Source organism: Hyaena hyaena, unplaced genomic scaffold (genome assembly GCF_003009895.1).
Source record: "Hyaena hyaena isolate Hyena2069 unplaced genomic scaffold, ASM300989v1 scaffold_999, whole genome shotgun sequence".
NCBI lineage: Eukaryota > Metazoa > Chordata > Mammalia > Carnivora > Hyaenidae > Hyaena > Hyaena hyaena.
Genome location: NW_024081632.1, coordinates 604,749 through 630,152, shown reverse-complemented (window position 1 = coordinate 630,152; position 25,404 = coordinate 604,749). Strand labels below are relative to the sequence as shown.

General features: G+C 38.8%; 1 pseudogene; it reads right to left on the bottom strand.

Annotated features, from left to right (window-relative positions):
* Positions 1-5,182: 5,182 nt before the first annotated feature.
* Positions 5,183-23,568, bottom strand: LOC120223526 (annotated as a pseudogene).
* Positions 23,569-25,404: the final 1,836 nt, after the last annotated feature.

Here is a 25,404-nt window from a genome sequence, read left to right as displayed (position 1 = left end):
CAAGACATCCTCTGAGCAATAAAGTCACATAAAACTGATGGTCTTCGAGCTGCATTTTATCAACACCTATTGTAACCCACTGACAGTGCTTACTAATTTTGAAGTCGTAATACATAGCCTGACTTTTCTCTCTCATATACCTGTTTCCAGCTCGTCACCAAATTCTACTGGCTACACCTTCCAAACGTATCCAGAATCCAGCCACTTATCACCTGCTGCTACCACGCTGGTCACAAGTCACCGTCATTTCTCACCTTATCCTGCAATAAATTTGTAGCTGGTGTTACTGTTCCAAGTTTTGCCCTCCCCTTAACATGCCAAATGTCAAGTTTGGCACTTCTCTGCTAAGGATTCCTTACTAGTGACCTATTTACTCAAAATAAAAGTAAGCTCTTACAAAGGCTTTCCACATGCAATATGTCCTGTTCTTACCTATATGACATTATCTATGGACACTTTTCCTGCCTCCTCTGACCTCTCTCAGCCATAATAGTTTTCTTGCTGTTGTGTTTTCCAGATACTGTTTTCTCAATGACATCTACACTAACCACCCTTATTTAAAATCACAAACTGCCAGCAAAATGTTCCTCTGCTCACGTACTAGATTCTACTCTCCCAGTTATATCTGCCCCACTTGGTACCTTCTAACATAGTTCGCAATTGACCTGCTTGTTATTTTTATTATTTGCTACCTGTATCCCCTCATTAGAAAATAAACTTCACAAGGTATATCACATGTGCCTTCAAAACGACCTCTAATGGCACATGCTCCATATGTGTGTGTGTGTGTGTGTGTGTGTGGGTGGGTGCGTGGGTGTGTGGGGGTGTGTGGGGGGTGTGTGGGTGTGTGTGAGTGTGTAGAATAAGATAGTATTTATTCTCAATAGAACACATATCACTTTTCAATAAATGTGTACACAACTCCACATTTATGTTGATGCCCTGTGGGTATAGAATTATGCATCATACTGTTGCTGAGCACGCAATGATCTGAAGTTCTCCCACATGTGATATAGCTTTAAAGTTACTGAGAGTTTCAGCAAGAGTTTATGACCTCATTTTAATGAAAAGGAAAATCTATCTACCTACAAATTCCCACAATAAATGATGGTGAAAACAATTTAAGTATGTTCAATATTAAAGCTAAGAATTTTACCAGAATTTGAAAATTGTGACTCCCTCAGAAAATGCATTAAGCATGTCTTCTGTGTCAGGAGCCAGGTTTGAAAATAAGAGGAGGAAATGACTGAAAAAAAAAATGCCTTGAACCTCAAAGGAACGTACATTCCAAACAGTACGAAGAAGTTGTCTGAGGAAATGATCCAACGAAAAGAGCAATAGAAAGAGATTAAGCTTAAACAGAAAAGTCTATAAAAGCAGCAAATTTGAAAATTACTTACGCAGGCTAGGCAATCTTAGGAACCTCTCACCCCCACCCCACATTGGTAGTCTACTTTGTTATTATCCATGATAGTAAGAGGAGGCAAAGAACAGTCGATCAGCCTGTAAATTAAATGCCTGGGTTGTATACAACTGGGAAGCCCAGAATGGATACATTATTAAACCCTTGGCAATTCAAATGCAATCTGTGGCAGGAGCAGCTTCTTTTTTTTGTTCCTGGGGATTCGCCTTCATGACGCTGAGACCATTCTACATCCATCCCTACCCCTGCTATCTAAGTACTAGTTATAATAATACTAATAATACAACAATAATACTAGCAACAGCAATAATCATAGAAATGTGACTTAGAAACATCAATAGCTCCTTTTATCTAGAAAGGGAGCAAGTTATATTAGCAGTGTCAACAAGCCTGCCATCTTTATTCTATCCTATATGGTCATTTTCTGTGACATTCCATTCCATCCCTGCTATTTCCACTATGATTTGGTCTTTTTTTTTTTTTTTTTTTTGGACCATTCAAATACATACTCCTTATTTTCACTAACAGGTATATCCATTGTGTCATCTATTACTTTTCATGTATATAATATATGTATAAACATAGTTTTTCATGTGTAATTACTATTTTATCTGTCTAAATCTATTTGTCTATATGTATCTAGACATTACAAACCAGGCTTGCTAAATATTTCATTCATCTCTATTTTAACTATTTATATGTAAAGTTTCAGAAGTCATCTAGTTTAAAGACTTTTTCTTTATTATTTTAGAGAGAACAAGCTTGCAGGTGAAGGGCAGAGGGAGAGGGAAAGAGAATCTTAAGCAGGTTCCACACTCAGCAAGGATCTCCATGTGGGCCTTGATCCCACAACCCTGGACTGTGACCTGAGCCAAAATCAAGAGTTGGACACTCAATTGAATAAGCCACCCAGGCACCCCAGAGAAGTCATTTAGTTTAGTTCTTTCAGTTTCCAAATGGGGAGACAAATATAAAGAATGTTAAGTAATTTCCCTAAAATTGCTCAAATTATTTTTGAAAAAGTCAGGTTAGAAAACAATAAAATGTATTAATACATTACTTTCAGTATACTATGGTTCTTTTATAACAGAATTTACCCTGAACAGAGCAGAGCAAACGAGATGTAAATTTAATGCCAAGAAAAATATTTCATTCAAATAAACTACTTAGGATTTAGAGGGTTTTTTCCCCCTATTTTGTTTTGTTTTTGCATGAATGTTTTGCCCTTCTCAACACTCCTTTTTCTGCACATTGCAAGCTCACCCAAGCTATGATACAATTTTGCAAAAATACCTGATTGTAGTATTTCTTAGATGTAGCCATTATTCCTGTGGCAAGAACAGCACATTTCAAAACAACTTACTATGCAAAACAGTCATCTGTTTCCCACAGCTTCTTCACCCTTCTCTTTGCACTTGAATGGATTTCAAGATAAGTAATTTTGAAGAATGATAATCTTGATAAATGTTTTCCTCAATGACAAGAATTCTTCAAACACATCTTAAAAGAGCAATCGATATTCATTGCTCAAAATCAGAATTATTTAACCTTTGCGTGATGAATCCAATCTCCTTTCCACCTTGCTGTTTATCATTTATAAAATGCTGGAACAGTATCGCACTTTGTCAAAATGAATTTGAAATGGAGGTACCTTGCAAAAATGTTTGAATAAGAAGTAGATAAATACACATTGCCATATTACAAAATGAAAATATGTGAACAGCCCGTGTGTATGACACAGACGAGTTGGTAAACACACAAAGCCAAAAAGTTGTGACTGCGCGCTCCGGCACATGGTAAAACCTCTGCTCTAACTTGATCTTAACCTGAGACCAAGCGTTTCACTTTATGAAAAATAGTAAACATCAACGCCTTTTCCATAGGTCCCATGGTGATTGAAAAGAAACTTTCATGAAATAGAACAATTTGGGGACAACGGAAATAAAGGGCTTTAGAACCAAGGCCCTACCTTGAGCATGTATTGCATTTTTGTAACTTTGTATCTTTGCTCAGACCATTTCTTCTGCCTGGAATGCTGGTTTCCTCCTCTCAATTATCACCTCCATTTCTAACATATAATCTATATCTTTTTATAGCATTTTATATATACTGTATCATGTGTGATAATAATTTTTTGTATAGTTGCCACCATGCCATGCTGGAAACTTCATGAGAGGGAGGCCTATGAAGGATTATCTCTGTATCTCTGTTCGGTGCAGAGGGCCTGGCTCACACTCACCAATTAGTGAATGAATGTGAAAGTACAATTAGCTGTTTAGTTACTGCCAGCCGAACTGAATTGATGAGGCCACCTGAAAGAGTCAGTTCTCTCAAGGTCTCCATTGTGAAATGTCACTACAGGCTTAGCTAGCCGTGATAAATCATGACTTCTGAAAGACCATATTTAAAATAAGCCTTTGTTGCCTGGGAACAAAGCAAGTCCCACTGGCAGCCTTATGGATTATTTTATCAGATTTGCTGATATCAGCGAGAAACCCCTATGAACTCAGGATAGAAAAAGACAGTAAAAAGGTAAGGAGAAATCAGCATAATCGTGATGGTGATTTGTATAGACTTTTACCATTTCTATATACTTTCTTCACTTCTGAATCATTTTATCTGTATGATAGATAATATTAGTGGTGGTGGTGTTATTATAATTATGCATCCATATTCTAGTGAAATGACACCAAAAGTACAGAAACAACCTGTTTTTCTTGCCTTCCTGTCTTTGTGTGTGTGTGTGTGTGTGTGTGTGTGTGTGTGTATTTTCACTTTTTAACCCATACTCTGAACTCACAACTTAAAACTATGTTTTCGGTCAAATTTTATATATATGTGTGTGTGTGTGTGTGTGTGTGTGTGTGTGTGTGTGTGTGTGTGTATGTATATAAATTTTATATCAAGATGAAGACTAGTTGTCACACGGGTGAGATACTCTTTCTGTTCATAAAAACAACCAATCAGCTCTTCCATGTGACTAAACAGTCATGTAATTCATGAGAAGCTAACTTTTAAAATTATTTTAAAGTTAGTTTTGAAATTATCCTGTTTAGATACGTATTTAAATTATACACACATTACACGTGAGTAACCTCTTTAATAAACAGATTTGGATATGACCTGGAAAATCGTTTTGATGACTGAAGACTAATTCCAAGCACTTGATTTATATTAATATCTAGTTTGTTTTCTTTTTTCTTTTTTATAAAATTTTTTTATAGCTTTTATTTATTTTTGAGATGGAGACAGAACATGAGTAGGGGAGGGGCAGAGAGAAAGGGAGACACAGAATCGGAAACAGGCTCCAGGCTCTGAGCTGCCAGCACAGAACCCGATGCGGGGCTTGAATCCACGAACCACGAGATCATGACCTGAGCTGAAGTCAGATGCTCAACCGACTGAGCCACCCCAGCGCCCCTTTTCTTTTTCTTTCCTTTTGTTTCTTTTCTTTTTTTGTCTTCTTCTTTTTGTGAATCTACTTCTTTATTTCAATTTTATGTTTATAAGAACACAAAGAGTGCAAGGAGTGGAGAGGCAGGAATGATGCTTGGTCACCACCGGAGATGGGAGGAAGAGGCCATAGCCAATAAAAACAGCTGAGACTGTTCTTCCCTGCCATTATTAGTAACAGCAATGACCGAAAAGACGTCCAAGCAGGGACCAAAGGCTTCTGTTAACAAGGTCAGTCTGTTTCAGGAGAATCATATGATCTGCCCAGTCCATGTCCATGATGAGGAGAAAGGCCTCCAAGTTAGTTTATTGAGGCCTTGGCTGTGGGTGGGATGGGGCCCGTCTCTTGGAAGATCTGGGCCGTCGACCCCAGGGCACATAGGGGCCATGAGGTACATAGCGGGGAAAACTCTATGAACCAGAGGGGGCCGCTGCAGGTGGGTGTTGGGAAAGGGGACATGGGTGGCTGGAGATCATCCTCAAAGGAGAGTCCTGTCTGGGTGGGCGAGGGGACATCTGAATGGAAACCACTGGAGGAGAACTCATATGACGGGAAAGGATGGTCTGAAGCAAGACAGTTATCTCGGGGACAGAGCAGGAACCGGGTCATCACCTGGTGAAAGGGAAGGGATGAGGATGTGGGACCATGGCAGGCGGGGAGGGGCGCGGGTAGATGCGGAAGTGGGAGCAGGGGGCGGCACGCGGAAGGAGGCAAGGAGGGTTGATCTGGGCTGGCCTGGGGTTGCCTCTCAATTCCCCGGCCAGGTGTGGTCCTCGCCAGGCCGCCCCGTATCCAGGGACGCACTGGGTTCCGCCGGGGCAGATCCACACCCCAGGTGCCGGCCACGCGGGCCAGCAGCAGCAGGGGGAGGCGCGGTCCCGGGGCACCAGCACGCTGCAGGCGGCGCCCCCCCGCGTGGCGGAAGTGCAAGTGCAAGTCCAGCAGGTCCGAGCCGTATTTCTTCCCTTCCACAGAGCTGTGGAGGTTGGCTGCAACTTCCAAGGCAGGAAGCGCGCGGTGATCCGCTTGCCCACAGGCATGGCTGTGTTCCACACCAGGAGGCCCGACTCGGGCAGAACCTGGCCCAGGGGCTCTCCAGGTTCCCCAGGTTCTTCCAGGAGTCCAGACCGAACCTAGAGAGGCCCCAGAGGCAGGAGTTCATGATGATCACATCCGGGGGGGGGGGCGGGGGGGGCGTGCTTGCTGGACTGCAGCTCTCGCAGGATGGCCTTGGGGAAGCTGAAGTACAGGCGCGTGAGGAAGTCGAAGCGCACCAGGTGGTGGTCAGAGCAGAACCGGCGGACCCCCCGGTACTGGGTGCTGTTGTTCATGGGGCCCCGCTGGCCTCCGTCCACCAGCTTGTCCTATTCAAAGCTCTCCTCCCCCTTGGCCTTGAGCTGGGTGGGAGTGAGCAGGAGGTCCTTCTGCAGCAAGTGCACCAGGTCCTTGTACACGGCCCTTTGGACAGGCTCCCAGGATGGCCATGAACTTGTGGTGGAGCAGCTGCTGCGCTTCTGAGGCCAGCAGGTGGGCCGTGACGCCCAGGGTGCGCTGCCCAGGTCTGTCGCGCAGTAGGTCTTCAGGTGGCTGCTCAGGTGGTAAAGGTAATTCCTCAGCTCTGGCGGCTCAGGAACTTTGCTCCACGATGTCCCCTGGAGAGGGGATAATTATGCATTCTACTTTTTCTTCTCTCTCCTGGGGCCGGTTTCTTTCTTTTAGCACTTAACACATTCTAGTTTCTTGCTTTAAAAAAGAAAGGAAACTTCTTTGACTCCACCTCCAGGACAGTCCTAACTTTTGCTTCCCCTCTAAGGCCACTTTCAAAAGAAGTTATTTGCACTGGCTGTGATTGGGTCCTCACCGACTACTCACTCCTCCTTTTGCTTTTATTTGGCTTCCGGCTCCACCAAACCGAAGAAATGTTGGTCCGTGAATCGCCAGTGATTTCCTGGCCTCTCCTGCCAATGGCCACCTCTGGGTCCTTATCACCCAAAGCGTCCCCAGCTCCTGGGGTCTTGGGGGCCCCAGGTTACTCCCTGCAGAAAATTGCCAGAGGCCTACACCACGGTAACCCCGCTCCCCTCCCCCAGGATCCTGTGTGAGTTTCTCTTTCTCGGGCAGTTCTCCTCAACTGTTGGTCTTTCCCAAGACTTCCTAATCGGCTCCTCTCTTCTTGTCAACATTCTTTGCCTGGGGAAATCCATCCCCTCTCATGGCATCAGTCGAAACGGTGATCACACTTCTCTATTTGCCCCAAACTGTTCAGTGTTTTCTTTTTTCAAAGTTAGTTAGTGAAGAAAATTTCCAGGACATTTCACAAGGTATATGTATAATGTTCATTTTTTATTTTTCTACTCTACATAGATGAAGTGAGTTTTTATGAAACTGCATAAGTTTCTTTTAAGCTAAATCTCTAAGGGAAATCATGAGTCAAGGGAGACAGCTTTAGTTAAAAGAAGAGTGCTCAGATGAAACACTATTGTCGTTTTATGATGGGAAAAGACAGAATAAAATAGACAGAGAGCGAAGGATTAGGACCCAAGGTCCCTGGGTGGGGAAAGACATTCTGGAAAAAAGCTGGGGTTGTCTGAGCACAGCAACCCCGTCCCAGGCATAAGGTTCCTCTTAAGAATGTAACAGACACCACCTACTCCCCCTCAGGCTCCCCTCAGGAATTTGACAAAAGACCTGACTACAAATAAGTAGCCCATAAAACCTATAACCCACAAGGAATGATATAGCCAGAGACTACCCCTCATAAAATGGAAATGGGCCAATCAGGAAAGGACAACGCAGCACCTATAGTTATGAGCCAATGAAGGTAAGAATGAGGGAGGAGGAAGGCTGACCAGAACCTTATAAAACAAGGCCCTTGCCTACAGTCCTCAAGCATTCGTTTTTGAATGTCCCCTCTCTGATCTTACACTCTAACAAACTTTGACCTGCTGCTCATTTTGTGTCCATCTCTTCAGTCTTCGAAGCTGAGAGACAACGAATCCAGGGTATTGTGGTAAAAGAATCCTGCAACAGTTTCTCTACTAAACGCTAGAATGACATTACCCTGACCTATTCTGTCAGTCAGGGATCAATCCAGGAAACAAGACCACTAGGAGTATTATGGAATAAACTCTTTATTACAGGAGTTGAATATTACACAACGGTGGGAGGGGGTAGACATTAAGGCTTAGCACGGAGATGGTGGAGACCCGAGTAAAGTTGCTAAGCCACCCTGCTGAAGCACCGGCAGTCGTGTACAAGTTAGGGCATGCATGGGACCTGAGAAGCCAGACATGCCCATCCCCGTGTGTGACCATGACAGGAAGCTGATGGTAAAGTCTGTGGAAGGCTTTTGTCCCTGCATCTCATGGCGAGCCTCTGTTTCAAGGCCAGCAGTCAGGAAGAACCAGAAACAAAGCACGGGTAAATGAGGACACATTGAAACCCTCCGGCACCTCTAAGTTTCTCTCTCAATCCTCTAATCACTAGGACCTTCAGAGAGGAGTGACTCCTTCACTTCTGCCATCTGCATCTCATGCAGATCTTTGTTTTGGTCAATTCTGACATGGAAGCATAAAGGAAAGGAATCCTAGAAAATGCTGTTTCAGCTTAGCCAAGTCGACTTAGGAAAAACAAATCACAGAGTTTTGAGTTCAAGTTTCTTTGAAGCATTAGTATAAAGTCACCAAATGACTTTCATTCTGAGATATTTTGGGTGGAACCCAATTTCTAAGGACAAGAGAAATTATAACAGAACATATTTACTAAACATTGAGTATAATTGACAATATCAGCAACCTGAGAGGAAGATTGATACCAATATCTGTCTCACATGTATATCAATATAACAAGGATCTTAAGTAAGACACCGTGGTTACTGAAAAAAAAAATTGTTTGAATCAGATAGTATGTTGACTTTTTTAGTTAGGCAAATTTGGACTAATCCTGTCTTATAGTTTAATTTATCCATTACCAAGGACCAGCCTTCACCAGAAAGTAGATTTTTGAATTTTCACCATGGGAACTGGAAACAAATGACCCCTAAAATAGACAGAATTGTAAGATTATAAAATGAAACTTACCTAAGAGCAGTAAGTAGCAATGTTAATGCAACTGGATAAATACCGTCTACTGAGATATTTTTATCCTCCAATATACTAATTAGATAAATTAAAATGCTGTCGAATGCATTTTATTACATTATGTATTATAAAATATATATATTTTATATTCAGGCAACTGAATATAAAACCATCAAATATACAATTTGATTCAGAAAAATGATCAAAAAATGTGAACACTAGTAGGGTACTAAAAAGAAGAGCTTGGGGCAAATCGATTGATATAAAAGATGGACATTAATCATTCTTTCTTCCCATGAAAATAAAATCAAGAATATGACAAAAAAAAAAACCCTCAACTGTGTAGTATTACCTATAGGAAGTTTTGGTCAGGATTAAAATGCTGTGTAATAATAATTAAATGTGGCTTACACAGTCTGATTTCCAGCATCGTTTCTCTTTTTTCTCTTCTCTTCTCTTCTCTTCTCTTCTCTTCTCTTCTCTTCTCTTCTCTTCTCTTCTTTTCTTTCATTTTCTTTTCTTTTCTTTCCTTTTCTTTCTTTTCTTTTCTTTCTTCTTATTTTCTTCTATTAACCAGTGCTATGATGAAGTGTGTCAATCAGTTGTAAATGAAGCAATATTTCTATATCTCTGTTACTGTGATTAAACCTATCATCATCCATTTTAAATCTTCCTGGACCCATACTATCCATTCTGTCATTAATCCTTACAAGATTTGCGCCTAACATATCTCTCCAGCCTCAATACCATTCTGCACACATCTCCTCTCAGTGACAATAAAGTCTCCTCTCTTACTTATCATACAAGTCATAGACATTCTGGCCTCTGGCCTGTTGTACCAGTTGTTCTTAGTGTCTTTTTTTTTTTTTTTTTACCAATTCTTCCTTTCTGATCCAAATGCCTCTTTTCCTTGAAACAGTCCCTAATCCTCTGAGCAAAACAAAATGCCTGTCTATTTTGAATCTATACATCAGATTATTTGTTCCACGGCTAAGTTACTTTTTTCATTTCTGTCTTATGTTTTCGTTATCTTTAGATATGTTTTTACCTCTACTAGATATTTATTTTATTTTATTATTTTATTTTATTTTATTTTATTTTATATGTTTATTTTTAAGAAAGAGAGACACACACAGAGTGTGAGCAGGGAAGGGCAGAGAGAGAGGAAGACATAGAATCTGAAGCAGACTCCAGACTCTGAGCTGTCAGCACAGAGCCCAACACAACGCTCGAACCCACGAACCGTGCGATCATGACCTGGGGTGAAGTCAGACGCTTAACTGATTGAACCACCCAGGAGTCCCCATATTTTTTTTAAAGTTTTGGAAGTATTTTAATTTTTCCTCTTTATCTTGAAAACATGATATATAGATGACACCCTTTTTTAGAATCTACAGTTTTTAGGGGCGCCTGGGTGGCTTAGTCGGTTAAGCGTCCGACTTTCGCTTAGGTCATGATCTCGCGGTTTGTGGGTTCGAGCCCCACGTCGGGCTCTGTGCTGACTGCCAGCTCAGAACCTGGAGCCTGTTTCGCAGTCTGTGTCTCCCTCTCTCTCTGACCCTTCCCTGCTCACGCTGTCTCTCTCTCTCTCTCCTAGAAATAAATAAAAAAAAATTAAAAAAAAAAAGAATCTACAGTTTTTAGGGTTCCTTGGGTGGCTCAGTGGTTGAGAGGCTTGGTTTGAGCTCAGGTTATGAACTACAGCTTCTTCATAGGTTAGAACCCTGCATGGGGCTCTGCACTGGCAGTGCAGAGCCTGCTTGGGATCCTCTCTACCCTTCCCCCTTGGCACTGTCTCTGTCTCTCTTAAAATAAATAAATAAACTTTAAAAAAAAAGGATCTGTAATTTTGATGGTCTGTTCTTGACTTGTTGCTATTTGATCCCTGGCTATGAATTGGGCTTCAGTATATGGAAAATTAAATTTTTGGTCAAAACGGTTGATGTCAAAATAATTATATCAGAATATCATGTAACCAAGCCTAAAAATTTTAGTTTCTGATGAAATCACTTGTAGTGTACTCTCCACTATAATGGGATCTTCCAGAATTCAGTAACTATATCATATCAGTCGTTATATGTCACCATCTAAGATGGTGACTCTGTTGGCTTGTTCATTGGATGATTTTGCCCAGAGCATCTAACAAAGTAAGACTAAATGAACACTTGAAAAAAGTGGATTGTTGATGCAGTACTGGGACTTGAATTAAGAAGATGCAATAACTGGGGGAGGCATAGGTATTGTTGGTATTAAGGGATAGTCAGACCAGTGATTTATGCAGACAACATGGTTACTAGGTCTACTTAACAAGCTGCTTTATGAAGTAAATGATTGGCAAGATGATACAGAGCCCTCTTGAACATCGCGAGCAGCTCTTTATTTCTAAAATGACCACTTCAAATTAGCTGAAGTGAGACAAGAAAGACACAGAGTGTTTGGGGAAGGCAGGAGAAGGGATGGGGAGGATAAAAAATGGAATTCAAGGGAAGAGAAGAGACAGAAGGGAGAAGAAGGGGGGGAGCGAGGAAAGAAAGGAAAAAAGAAAAGAAATATTTTCAAACAGGTACCTTTCAAAAAGAGTACAAGTGAGTTACACAAGGAAATGTATGTAATATTATACATATTTTAAAATTTTGTTTCTAATATTTGGCTCTCAGCCTCTAAGGTTTAAATCAGTTATACTTATTTCATGGCACATTATCAATGGCCTGTATAAGACATTTGTTTTATTTTCTTTCATCCTTATTTCTCACTATCCTTATACTCTCCCTTTACAGATAAGAACTTTGATATTTTTACATGTTTCATGTGTATCTTTATGTTTCCATTTTCTTTTAAAATGAGTTTCTTGGGGGACCTGGGTGGCTCAGTTGGTTAAGTGACCAACTTCAGCTCAGGTCATCATCTCATGAGTTCAAGCCCCACGATGGACTCTTCGCTGACAGCTCAGAGACTGGAGCCTGCTTCAGATTCTGTATCTCCCTCTCTCTGACCCTCTCCTGCTCACACTCTTCTCCCTCTCAAAAATAAAACAAACATTTTAAAAATGTAAAAAAAATGAGTTTGTTTTGTGTATACACAATGTATATTATTAAATTGCATGAATGGTGCCTTATATTAACACTTGATTCTGCCCCTTGCTTTTTCATTAGTGCTATTTTAGGACCCACTGATGTCGCTGTGTGCACACCTAGTCACATCTAGTTATTCTAACTTCTGGGTTGTACACACTGGTGTGTATCCATGATATTTTTCCATGCAGTCCCCTCCTGTCCCTAGTGAAGGACACTTACATTGCCTATAATTCTTTGCCAACACAAACAGCACTGCAATGAGATTCTCATCTCATTCTCCTTTTGAACCGATATTAGAATTTGAGATATATACTCCAACATGATTTGTCCAGGTCATAGGTATGGTCCAGGGACTGAGACACTGCTTTCCAGAATGCTCTCGCTAGTCTACACTACCATCAGTAGTTCATATTTTATGTTATCTACAGAAATGGTCAACTTACTATAACCAAAAATTCCAGAAGGCATGGATCTTTGTTATTCTACTGTCTATACTCTAATGATCACATATCCTTCAAGCTGTAATCTCTTGAAAGGCTTAAATTGTGTGAACTTCATTGAACTAGGGTCCAGAACCTACCCCTTACTATGTGACCTTTACTAAATCTCTTTGTTTCTGATATTTCCATTTTTTTCATTCATTTAATCAGTCATCCATTCATTGAGGATGACTATTGAGCACCAACTAATTGAGCACCAACAATGTACTTAGTTTATGACTATGTGACCTAATGCATGTTTCTTCACTAGAAGGGAACCTCTATAGTAAGTATTATGAAGATGACAGTCGCTATATTGGGTCATCCATACTCCCAGAAAGCTCTTGGGGATTCAAGGAAGTCTTCCCTGAGAAAGACAAATTAATTTGAGAACTAAGCGGGATTTATTAGTCAAAAAAGCAAGGAGGAGAGAAAATCTTTGGGTTGAGGATGCCAAGAACAAAGTGTATTCTGCATAGAAGGAAAAATAAGTACAACAGCCAGGGGAAAATGATCCCCAAGCTGGGATCCAGTGACAGAAAGAGGTGCTGTGGAGCAGAGAGAGACTGTGGCATTGGCAGAAGACTGAGAAGCAGGAAGATGATGCTGGACCATGTTGGGCACTGCAGCACTTAAAAACCTTTTTGGATTAGAGAAAAATATCTATAGATAGTATGGGAATATTCAAATATTAGGAAAGAGGTGGACAAAGAATTTCAATGATCTTTTTCAGCCCTTTCATTCCATTTCTTTTAAATCTACACTTCTAATTAGGCAACCACTAGCCACATGAGGCTTCTGAGCACTTGTAACATGGCTAGTCTGAATTGAGATCTGCTTAAGTATAAAATATACACATAGTGGGGCATCTGGGTGGCTCAGTGGGTTGAGCGTTCAACTTCGGCTCAGGTCATGATCTCATAGTCTGTGAGTTCGAGCCCAGTGTTGGGCTCTGTGCTGACAGCTCAGAGCCTGGAGCCTGCTTCGGAATCTGTATCTTCTCTCTGCCCCTCCCTCACTCATGCTCTGTCTCTCTATGTCTCAAAAATAAATAAACATTTAAAGAAATGTTAAAAAATAAATTAAATACACACCTAGATTTCAAACCCTAATCATACAAAATTTAAAATAGTTTATTAAAAATTCTTATATTGATCCTATGTGAAGATGGTAATGTTTTAGATATATTTGGTTTCGTATATTTATGAAATAGTCTTGTCTGTTTCTTATTACCTTCTTAATATAGTTACTTGAAAATTTTAAATTCTGTATATGGTTCTCATTACTTATCTGTTGGACGAATACTTTTCTAAATAATTTGTTTCCTGGGTAACCATAGAATGCTGGAGATTCATCTAAGAGTGAAGATTTTTGCTGATGGAAAGAAGGAAATTTCTTCTTACTGAATCTGAACCCTATAGAAAGTTACATTCAGCCTTGAGATAATTTCAACCAGAATCCCAGGAAGAAACCATCTAACTAGATTATATGCTGTACAGACGTTAGCAGAGCAGTTCGGAAGATTATGTGGGAGTTAAAATATATGCACATATCCCGTTATATAGCAACAAGATATGTACTCAGAGAAAACTCCCACATACCACTTAGAACGCTGGCTTAAATTTTTTCACCAGTAAAGCAACTTTGAATAAAGGAGAAAAAAAAAACAACAACTAGCAGTAGTACAGTGAATGCCACATACTGTAGTTAAATGGCAAGGGTTGTTTTGCTGAAAATAAATTTTTCATGAGTGTTCTTTTTTAAAAAATGTCTTCTTCCTTTGGTATGGCCAGATAAAAAATTCATTACTCCTTACTGAAATTTGATGATTGATTCTTTGCATATTTGAAACAATTTGACGAACATTTATTAAATGCTGTTTTGTGTCAAGCTAGCTGAGACTCTCATGATCCAATAGAAGAGATTGGGTGCACAAAGAAATAAAATAGTGTAAAAAGGTGACAAATTGAATTACATTTAAAATGCAAATCTAATATGATTTTGCCTGAGAAGAAGCATATTATTTCATCATACTCTCTTTACTTTTTCTCAAAAATCAGATGACTACTGAAAACCTTTAGCTACTTTAAAAAAACTGTCTCACATAAGCCAAATATGGGAACTGACCCTTAATTTAAATGAATTATTTGGAGGATCTGTCAAGAATGATGCAGTGCACATGTGTTTCTACCGGCATTTTATATTTCATAATTATTATGTGGGTATCAGAGAAGTGATATTTTTTTCCAATCTTTTTGAGTCTTCTGTGAAAGATTTTGCAGGCTCTGACATGATTATGTATATAGAGTGTAATTGATTTGCAGAAGAAATGCACCATGAATGGCGGTCGCTACAGACTTGTTCCTCGCTGCCCCACTTACTTAAGCCATGATACAGATTTTGCTGGGGAAAAAGAGGTCAGGTGTTTTGACTCTATGTATTCTTACAGGTGGCCAGCTTTTGTATTTCTTTTGAAGCACGAAGCTGTAACTATGGCTTGTAGGATGATCCTGTAACGATCCTTGAAAGTGTCCTATTTAGAGCCATTCCACACCTCAAATTTCTAAGTCTGGGTCAGACTAAACAGAAAGGCTGAAATGAGCTATTTGCATTTTTTACTATTTAAAATATTATTTCAAAATCCATATTTTGAAAGGAATATAGTATCACATTTTATATTCAGGTAGCAGATAGCTTAGATGGGGACACTTCACTTTTCTTCAGATCATATAGGATTGGTAGAGTATTGGAATATTTAATATGTGATTTCCATTTTCCTGGTTTTTATATTTTTGTTTGGTACCTGGCCTTTGAGAGGAGTGGGGAAGACACATCCAGGAAACTGACTTTTAAATAAGATAGTTAAAATATAATTAAGCATCATGAAATTTTTTGTTTTAAAGAATATTAGGAGTCCAGCCTGGATAAGATGGAGTTAGTACCAGTCTGTCTGTGTTTTGCACTGACTAAAATCTGGACAGAATACACAGAACAGCTCTTCCAGAACTCTGAAAGGTAGTAAGCAAATTGGGGAAGAGGTGTGGAATTCAATTACTGATTAATTGATGATGATTTTACTATTTTTTCCCAACATCTCCCAGCCAGCACCGCAGTGGGCATAAAAAAGGAGTAGACAGAGTTTGGGAGAAAGCCTTTAAAACTGGCTCAAGTTTCAGAAAAGGAAATCATACTATTTAGAGACAATGAGAAAAATCTCCTGTTGTATTCTCTCTCTTTTTCTGTTATCCCTTGGTCCAGCTCCTAAGTAATTCTGCAGCATAATAAGAACCCACAGTAGACAAAACTCTGAGCAGAACAACCTTCCTCTACCTTCAGCAGAGATGTAATTCCAAAAAGTGGGGCCAACCAATACTACTTTCTGTCTTGTCTGTCCTTCTATTGTTTGGCTCATGATGTGGACACACTTCAGTAGTGCACTGGAGAGCAGGGTAACTAAAGTTCTGGTTTTCTAGCTGAAAGACAAAATAGAGGAGCCCCCAGGAACCAGAAAGTATGAGAAGATCTTGGACAGGAAAAAAAGTAAGGAGATCAACCCCAAATAATTGTTTGTAAGCCTTGGACTCCTTCCCAAGCTGTACATTTGTGGAGCTGATATTATTTTGCATGTAAAAGACTTTAAGAACTGATTAGATATACCACTGCCCGTGTCTGAATCTGGCCACTAGGTGGCATATATACCAGACAGATCTAAATAGCAATGAGAATGCTTTGAAAAGCATATTGGCATTGGAACCACAGACACAGGAGGCTAGTTGAAACTTAAAGACTTAACCTAACCAGGTACTGACTATAAAAACAAAAATTTCGACCCTGTCCAAGGATTTAAAGAAGACCCAGAGCCTCATAGTAGAATATCCAAAATGTCCAAGATACAATTAAAAACTTACTCAACATGTGAGCTACCATGAAAATCTCAACTTTCATGGGAAAATACCATCAGCAGACGTCAGTGGAGAAATGAAAAAAGATATTAGAATTATTTGACTCTTAAAACTAAAGGAAAAATAGGAAGAGTACTAAATAAACAGAAGATATAAAGAAGAACCAAAGAATTTGAGATCTGTACACACAGTAACCAAGATTAAAAACAAAAACCTCCCTTGACCAGCTCAACAGCAGAATAGAGGTGACAGAGGAAAGAATCAATGAACTTGAAGATAAATCAATAAAAATTATTCAATATGAACAATACTGAGGAAAAATACTGAAAAACTGAAAAGAGCCTTAGAAATCTGTGGGTAAATAACAAACAAAAAGAAAAAAGAAAAAAAAGGAATCTATGATTGGCATCTCAAAAGAAGAGGAAAAAGGCAGTGCAGGAAAAATATTTAAAGCAATAATGTCTCAAAGTGTCCCAAATTTGACAAAAGAACTAGACCATGGATTTCAGAAGCTCAGTGAATGCGAAACAGAATAGACACAAACAAATTCACATCCAGGCATATCAAATCAAACTGCCAAAAATCAAAGGGAAAGAAAAAAGTCCTAAAAGCACTCAGAGAAAAATGACACATTACCAAGAGGAGAACAAGCATGGAGGCAAGAGAGAAGTGGTTCCATGGCTTTAAAGTGCTGAAAGAAAAGAACTGTCAACCTAGAATTCTCTATCCAGTGAACATATGTTTCAGGAATAAAGATGAAAGAAAAACATTTTCAGATAAAGGAAAACTAAGGGAATCATTGCCAGCAGACCAGCTCTAAGAAATTACTAAAGATGTTTTGTTTTTAGATTGTAGGGAAATACTATGAAAAGCAGAACAATAAAAATCCTGAACATCTAGGTAAATATAATTGATTAGTCTGGTCTTAAGTTGTTTAAAGTATGTGCAAGTTGAAAGCAGAAAGTTTAAGTTTGTGTGATAGGGATCTCAAGGTATGTAGATAAGCATTATATAAGAGGACAGGCTAAAGGGACCTATGTGGAGGTAAGGTTTCTACATGTCATCCCAAAGTGGTAAAATATCAGTTCTAGATAAACAGTAAATAATTAAACATGCATATTGTAATCCCTACAGAAAGCACCAAGTAATCCAAAAGAAGTCAGGAAATGGAAAACAGAAGGGTAACGGAGGGAACAAACAGAAAGCAAATATAAAAAAGTAAATAAAATCCAAACATACCAATAATTACATTAAATGCCAATGGACAAAACTTAAGTATTAAAAGATATAGATTTTCAAGATGGATAAGAAATATTAGATAATCAAATTAATCCCTACTTTACAAGCTACCCACATTTTACAGTGAGGGAAATGAGAGTTACAGAGAAATTAACTTGCTCAAGATCCTACAACGACTAGATTTAGATGAGAGTTTTCCTTACGTCATAAGTAGCATTGCCTACCACTATACCAAATACTCTGTTCCAGTCCTCTGTGGTTTGCTAAGACACGATGATGATGTTATGATCAAATAAGGGTAACAAGGCTGCATCCTGTCAGGACTGTTCACTGGATGGGAGTCATGAGCCTTGGCCAAAGAAATGTGTTACTAGGAGCTCCATTGGAAAACAAAAACAAAAACAATAGCCATATAAGGAGAGAGTCAAAGATGGATGAAGTGACATCAAGCCCTATAGTAATATAGTAGGTCTGACCCAATTTCCATCTCCTTTTGTTGGAAAATAGAGGACCAATTTTGCCCAGGCTTTTCCTGATAATTGTCTGCCATTTTGACAGAGGCAGAGCACGTGAGCCAGTTTACAGGCGTGTTTTGTGTTTGCACCCTCCTCGTATTTAGCAGACCCTAAGCACTGCGACTCAAAACAGCCTGAAGTAAATTTCTAACTCTCCGTTCTCATCATCAGAGCAAGTCAAGGGGACTTATGAACTTTGTAAGGCTATGATTCTGATGGAAAAGATCAGGATAGGACTAGAGAAATACAGAGTAGATGGGCTTGAATGGTAGAGTACAGAAACAAATACCACTGGATTGCTTACCTTTCTGGAACAGACACAGAGTACTCTTTTCTTGCTTGTGACAGGGTTAGTCAGTGTACGTGTAACAGAGGAAGAGTCATAAGTTGGTTTCTAGGGGATAGTGGTGGGCAGAAAATAGTTAGAATGACAATTTTATTTGCAGAATACAGTATGCTCTGAGTCAAAGTGTGGAAAAACTTAATTCTGTCCCAGGAATTGATGGTCTGGCCAAGACAATAAAACAGACTACAATGCTAAGAGAAATCTCATAGCTAAAACTACACTGTCAGGAGAAAGTAAGCATCTTCCCAAGTAAGAGAGAAGCATGTCTTACCATGTCCACCCTAAACAGAATGGGATTGTGACCCATGACAGTAGAGGAGAAATAAAGCCAGTTTTCTATAAAGGTCCAATGAATTCATGGATACCCTCGATGAATTTGGGGGCTTCTATCACAAGACAGCAGCCACCCTTACCGACCTCATCCAGATCTGCGTAAAAATCTTACGCAGAAATATAAGTACCCTTTTGATGGGGTTGCTTAGATAAATATCTCTCTGGGTTCAGACAGACGAAATTGTCCTTGACTCGATTGCAAATATGTAGATGAATTTAATATAAGGCTAACTTCAAATCTCTGAATATACCACTACACCTTCTCTAGGAGATTAGACAAAATGCCAGAATATGGCAGGGACGTGGAAGTGGCTTGGCATCTACTACTACCTGCTATTCAAACTGTCTAAGCCTCATCAGAAAGGGAGACTTCTGCTCATAACTCTCACGGATATTTACAACTTACAAGATGTCTAGAAATCCAGATTCATCCAGTCTTAAATGGGTATGAAATAAATATTAGTTATGCTTTTTTAGGAAGTTATTTAGTGGGTTGATTCTCAGCTCCTACAGATGAGAATCACCTGTCTTCTAAACTAATTTCATCCACTTTTTAGGATTGAGGCTTGACCCTACGTGGTTCTAACATGCTGTCAGGATAAGAGCCACTGAATAGGTCTAATAATAGGAACTGCCTAGGTCATTTTGTTTCCTTAAATAAATGTAAAAGGTCTGAAAATTAAATCACTTTGACTGATGATTTTATTATTAGAGTCCTTCATGTAGAAGACAGATACATACACTTGACTAGACCTGGGTCTAGTTGTAGAGGCAATGGATGGAGGAAGCAAGAAGTGAGAGCTAACCCTTTCAATTTTTGCCTTTAGGATCAAGTTCCAGATAACTCTGTATTGTCTGCCAGAGAGGTGGATAGCCCCATGCAAGTCCACAATTATGTTGACTATATTCAACAAAATCATAGTCATTTGTTTGGAGGCAGGCCAGAAATAACTCTAGCATTTAAGATGGAGAGTGGGTTAGTCAAGTGGGTTTGCCCATAATTCCATGCTTAGTTTGTATGTGTGTTGACATGTGCCAACACTGGCTACCTGGTATAGTGTCAGTGGGGTTATATGCCTCAGTGAAACCAGTAAATAAGGGTATTGTGATGGATGTTCTCCTACCTAACCAGATTTGCTGAGCCCATAGAATCTGTGCTATTACTCCAGAGTTATCTGGCCAAGGAAAAAAAAAACTACTACCCAAAAAAATTAGGATAAAAATATTAACTAATTCAGAGCTAAGTTCATCAACCAAGTGATATGACAATCTGGAAATGCATAGATATATCAGAGAAAATGAAGCCAAGGATGAAAATGGGGTGGACAGACAAACCAAAGCATAGATAGGCTGACATGTAGTTTATATACTAAAGACCTCCTATTACAGTATTTCTCTTGTGTATGTGTCTGTGTGTTTCACTGGGTCAGGAACATATTTTTGAAGATAACAACTTGCAGTGGAGAGGCAGGGCTAATGCATGAATATCTATGTAAGAGACATAGCACATTAATTAAAATACATGATTTTCTTTCTTTTTTTTTAAATTTTTTTAATGTTTTATTTATTTCTAGGAGAGAGAGAGAGACAGCGTGAGCAGGGGAGGGTCAGAGAGAGAGGGAGTCACAGACTGAAACAGGCTCCAGGCTCTGAGCTGGCAGTCAGCACAGAGCCCGACGCGGGGCTCGAACCCATGAACCGCGAGATCATGACCCAAGCGAAAGTTGGACGCTTAACCGACTAAGCCACCCAGGCGCCCCAAAATACATGATTTTCTAAATAAGCTTGTCAAACAGATTTTAGAAAGATAACATGACAACATCAATAATATTTTAAATTCTTAAGAAATAATTATGAAAGCTCATGTCTGGAGAATGCATATTAATTTCAACTAAAATGTAATACATCCCTTTAAAAAGCCTAGGGATCAATGAATCATTAAGAGAATTTTATGGTACAAGGTAACGCAAGGATTTTATGCCTACCCAGGCAAAGGTAGGCAGAAAGGAATTCTCAGGTCCTCAAAGCCTCAGAATTGTTACCAGTTTAAGAACTTTTGAGAGTGAACACAAGAATGTTGCAAACTGACTCCGAGAAAAAAATTTTGAATAGAAATTTGAAGAGATGTGCAATTGATTATTGAAATAAGTAGGCCAAAATTTAAAATTACAGAATGAGAAACTGAAATCAGTGAGAAACCAAGTAATGATTCTTAAAGTCTAAGTAATGTAATATTTGGGAGGATTGCTAATTAAATTAATGGAGCCTAACGAGAGAAGAGAAAGTTTAAAATGGAGCAAAACCGGGTGTCTTCTATAAGGGCCCTTACTCCCTACGATAAAGAGCTGCCAGCAGAATGACCATTTCTGAAACCTCACCCTAGTTTAAGTGAGATGAGAAGATAAAGGGCATTGTGGTTAATCTCCCAAAACAGATTGATCTGATCATATAATATAATCATACAACGTTAAGTAGATGATTTGTGATTAATTACTGGATGGGCATTTTGTAGTATATCTGGAAAATTCTGAGTATGTTAGGCTTCTCAAAGACTTAATCAGATTAGAATTATGCTTATGAGCCTATTAACAAACCTCCATCTTAAATTGAATCATAGAGATGAAAATGCCTAGGTGTTTTAATAAAAATAAACCTGAATGTTAAAAAACGTTTTGATGAGAGTGTTAAAAAAGCTAATGCAGAGGAGCATATGGGTGGCTCAGTGAGTTAAGGGTCTGACTTCGGCTCAGGTCATGATCTGACGGTTTGTCAGCATAAGCCCCGTGCCAGGCTCTGTGCTGACAGCTCCGAGCCTGGAACCTGCCTCAGATTCTGTCTCCCTCTCTCTCTGTTTGCTCTCTCTCTGTCTCTTTCTCTCAAAAATGAATAAAAACTTAAAAAAAAATTTTAAAGCTAATGCAAGGCACCTGAGTGGCTCCAGTTGGTTGAGTATCTAATTCTTGATCTCAGCTCAGGTCATGATCTCATGGTTCCTGAGTCTGAGCCTTGGATAGGGCTCTGTGTGATGGTGTGGAGCTGGCTTGGGATTCTCTCTCTCCCTCTCTCTGCATCTCCCCCACCTGTGTTCTCCCTCTCTCCTCTCTCAAAATAAATAAACATTTTTAAGCTAATGCAATCTTAATTTAATACTGTTACCATGATGAGAATGAGGGAGTGTCTCTGGGTGATTTATATTGAGAATATCATGTTTGGTTAAGCACTCCAAGTTATTAGAGTTTGCTCTGAGTGAAGTAAACAGAATGGCAAATGGAATATTTAAAAATTTCACATAAGTAGAGACCCTTGAAGATTGGGGAAAAAATGACAATGATCTTCAAATATCTGTATGACTTTTCTATAGGTGAAGGATTAAGGTGACATTGACTAGTCCTAGGGAGTGACATTTGAAAGAATGGGTAGGAGCTCAGAAGAACAAGTTACTTCAGATGAAGTAGAAATTTATAAAACCAGTACTGCCGCCAAGTGCAATAGGCTTTTTAGGGAGATTAATATATTTATTGTCATTCCTTGTTCAAATATATGCTATAATCTAGAGAGCAGACTCTAGAGTGCCATATATGTCTGTTCCAGGTGACTTTGAAATCCCAGATAGTCCTGAGTTGAAGACTTAGAATACTGTTGGGTGATATTTTGTAATGATCTAATCCCTACAGGTTTTTTCTTCTTTTTTTATGGGTATGGAAGAGTAGATATAATAGAAACCTTTGATTTAAAGTAGCCAAGATGCATTTTCTAGTCCTCTTTTTTTTTTTAATCTAATGTTTTATTTATTTCTAGGAGAGAGAGAGAGAGACAGCGTGAGCAGGGGAGGGTCAGAGACAGAGGGAGGCACAGACTCTGAAACAGGCTCCAGGCTCTGAGCTGGCAGTCAGCACAGAGCCCGACGCGGGGCTCGAACCCACGAACCGCGAGATCATGACCTAAGCGAAAGTCGGACGCTTAACCGTCTAAGTCACCCAGGCGCCCCTCTAGTCCTCTTTTTAATGCTCATTGAAAAGCATTGACAGATATATATTGAGTTGTTGTCATATGTACCAGTGGTTTATATCTTCTTCAGTGACCCACACAGTGCCTTTGCATAGTGGGCATTTAATCATGTTTAGGGAATTGAATCTATAATGCCTTAGTTTGCCCCCCACCATGGTTTATGGCAGTAGCTGTAATCCACTTATATTTGCAAAATTTTTCTCAGTTTTTTAGAAAACCCATATGAGATGTGGTAGGAAATACATTCATTAACAAGTAATGGAAATTTGTTGCTACTTGCTACCCCGTTTTCCTTCCCATTTCTTCTTGACAAATGGACCCTGAATTCCATTCAAATATTCACCCCTCATCTATGCATATTTGTATCTTCTGGGGGAGAATACATACAACAGATAAATCCAAGAAAAGAATCGGGTTGACTTAAACTAGTCAATTCATCTCAAATTTCTGGCCACAGTGGTTCAGCCAAGTATGGATACATTACCCAAATTGGGCCAATGAGATTTTAGAGGAATTTTTTTCTTTTTTTGGTGGGGAGAGGAAGTAGACTGTAAGAGACAGCACGTGATATAAATACGTGGCATCCGCAACTTGTGAAAGAATACCTTACTCCTTACTCGAAGAGGGGCATTGTCACACGTGGAGGTGGGCGGAGCTGAAAGCTGCAGACCAAGTAAGCCTCTGGTGGTGACGCTGTGAACCTGGAGAAATGCCATTTTGGTTTGGGGATTCTGTTACAAGGAACCACAAGCATCCTAACAGATCCAGGGGCTCAGACAAATCCAAAGAGGGCCTTGAAAAACTTTGAATAACTTTTCATTTTCATTGGTATTAACTCAATTTTCCCCCCACCTCCTCGTCTGAACCCTCCTTCATTGTTTCATTTGTAAGTATTTCCCCAGTAACTCATGATTTTCATGTCTCCACAACTCTGTATCAAACTATTTCCTCTACTTGAAGCGCCCCTTGTCATCTCTGTTTGATTACTCAGTAAATATCTTTTCTTTTTTCAACCCCTGTCTTCCCTGTGGGCCTCCCTGCTGCATTACCAGTTGTATACAAAAGTTTAGTCACACACTTACGTTCACGTATTTACATTATTTATTTATGTGATTGCCTTTCTTGGATTTTTTGAGACTAAAATTTAGGCTACAATCCTTAAACTCGACCAAATATCTAGTTAGTAAGTTGTGAATCAATGAATAAATGAATGAACGTGCTCTAGTTCTTAACCCTCAAAAAGTAAAATATTAGGTTTACCCTCAGTAGTTTCATAGTTAGCAAGTAATTTTTACTTTGGCTATGATGTTCAATAAAAAAATCTGATTTATTACAATTCTAATTTTGATCTTTTTCTTTTTAAATAAGGCATAGCACTTTTTCAGTGATAGATTATAGGATAAACACATTGACTTCCCAAAGAAGTTTAATGTTAAAAAAAAAAAACCTGCAAGTATTTGTCTACATGCATGAGCATCTCAAGATTTTAATTGCTTTTTACTTCAGGAAGGTTGTGATATATAAACATTTTACAAATCTGATCTCAAAAAACAATGATTTGAATAATCTGTGCTTTAATGCAAAAATGAAACATTAATTTGTTCAGTTTTCTCATACAACATGTTTATTAAACATTTCAGTGTCAATAATTTCTTAAAACTGTAACATTTAACCTTGTAATGGAGCTAATACCAATTCTATTCATGGGAGTATATTTTGGACTTTTAAACAACTTTAAGTAAAATGAATGCCACTGTCTTTAAGTTGTGCTTGGAGCAAAGACAAAGAAACATTAACTCATTCTTTCCAACTAATAAAACTCTACTGATGCAATTTTTGTTATGACATTATTTTAAAGCTATTGTATGTTAAATATATTTTTGCTTCTGTTACTGAAGCTTAGTATATCATCTCTGAACATTAGCAATTTTCACCTAATTTAGATTTTAAATATTAAGTTTTTAACTTGGGCGTCAAGGAAAAATCCTGAAAAATAAAGATCTGCATTTAGCATCCTTTTCCTGCCCTCAAACATAACTTTTCACTCTGCTGTGACTTATCATGGAATCTGGATCAGGATCTTAACTTTTTAAGATAACTTTTTAAAAATAAAAAAAATACTTCTACATCAAAGAAGGAATTCAGAATCACTTAAGTTCTGAAGGTGCATGTGCTTTGATGATTATTTCCATCAGTTCCTTTTTTTTATTATAAAGTGACAATTTATATTACCATTAGAAATATACATTTGTATATAAAGTTTTGCATTCAAACCTCTTTATTTTTTGATTAGCTGTGACTAAAGAACACAAATCAAATAAAAACTCTATATATCCTTATTTCAGAAGCATATGTATATATACACATATATATTTGTAGAACAATCCACTGTTTTAAATGTGACTCTGATTTAAAAAATGCTATTTACAATATTATGAAAGAGAAATAATCTCAGCCTTTTATGATATTACAATGAGCAGGGAATTTTTATGTTTGAGTGTATTTTACCTTGTGCAGACGAAATTAAGTAACATCATGGAAAACCTTCTCAT